At 47.3% G+C, this 651-nt stretch overlaps 1 protein-coding gene across 1 annotated transcript in view; it reads left to right on the forward strand.

Moving 5' to 3' along the window:
• The window catches only part of TMEM8B (transmembrane protein 8B), a 74500-nt gene that overhangs the window by 21322 nt on the left and 52527 nt on the right, over window positions 1–651 (forward strand). The gene's annotated exons all lie outside the window — the stretch shown is intronic.

Here is a 651-nt window from a genome sequence, read left to right on the forward strand (position 1 = left end):
GAGTTGGGTGGGATTTAGGTCTCTCCTGATTTCAAGGCTGGCATTCTTGCCTCTATGCCATTTTGGACTCTTAGAATGCATACCTTTCTCCCTTTTCTCCCTCTCTCTCTTACTCCTTCCCCCCTCCCTTCTTCCCTTCCTCCTGCTCTTTCACCCTCCTTCTCTCTTCCCCTTTCTCCAGGTGTACTTTTGGGATTATTGTTAGAGGTCTCAGGAGGGTACAGCTTCACTAGCATATGACTGGGGCAGAGTGAAGGTCTATTTTGGTTACTGCGTGGGGACTTGGGACATAACTGTTATAGCACCTTCTAGCTCTTGACCTTGTCCCTTGTCCTCTTGTTAAAGAGCTCACTGTGGTTACTTTTGAGATATTGGGGTAACTGTGGAGGTTTTAGGGCTCACAGGCTATTTCCAGAGAGCTGATTTAGGTCACTGTGGAGGGTTTAGGGGATCCTTGTGTGGAGACTTGGGAGTCAGAATTTCCTCCAACATTCATTTCTCCCTCTCCCTAGGAGGGGCCTATTATAAGTCACCTTAGTGGACTTGGATGTTGTCATTTGAGATGTTACATATTCTCTCTCTCTCTCTCTCTCTCTCTCTCTCTCTCTCTCTCTCTCTCTCTCTCTCTCTCTCTCTCTCTCTCTCTCTCTC

Source organism: Petaurus breviceps, unplaced genomic scaffold (genome assembly GCF_028583685.1).
Source record: "Petaurus breviceps papuanus isolate PSGF00001 unplaced genomic scaffold, PetGlider_PUasm1.0 120, whole genome shotgun sequence".
Lineage (NCBI taxonomy): Eukaryota > Metazoa > Chordata > Mammalia > Diprotodontia > Petauridae > Petaurus > Petaurus breviceps.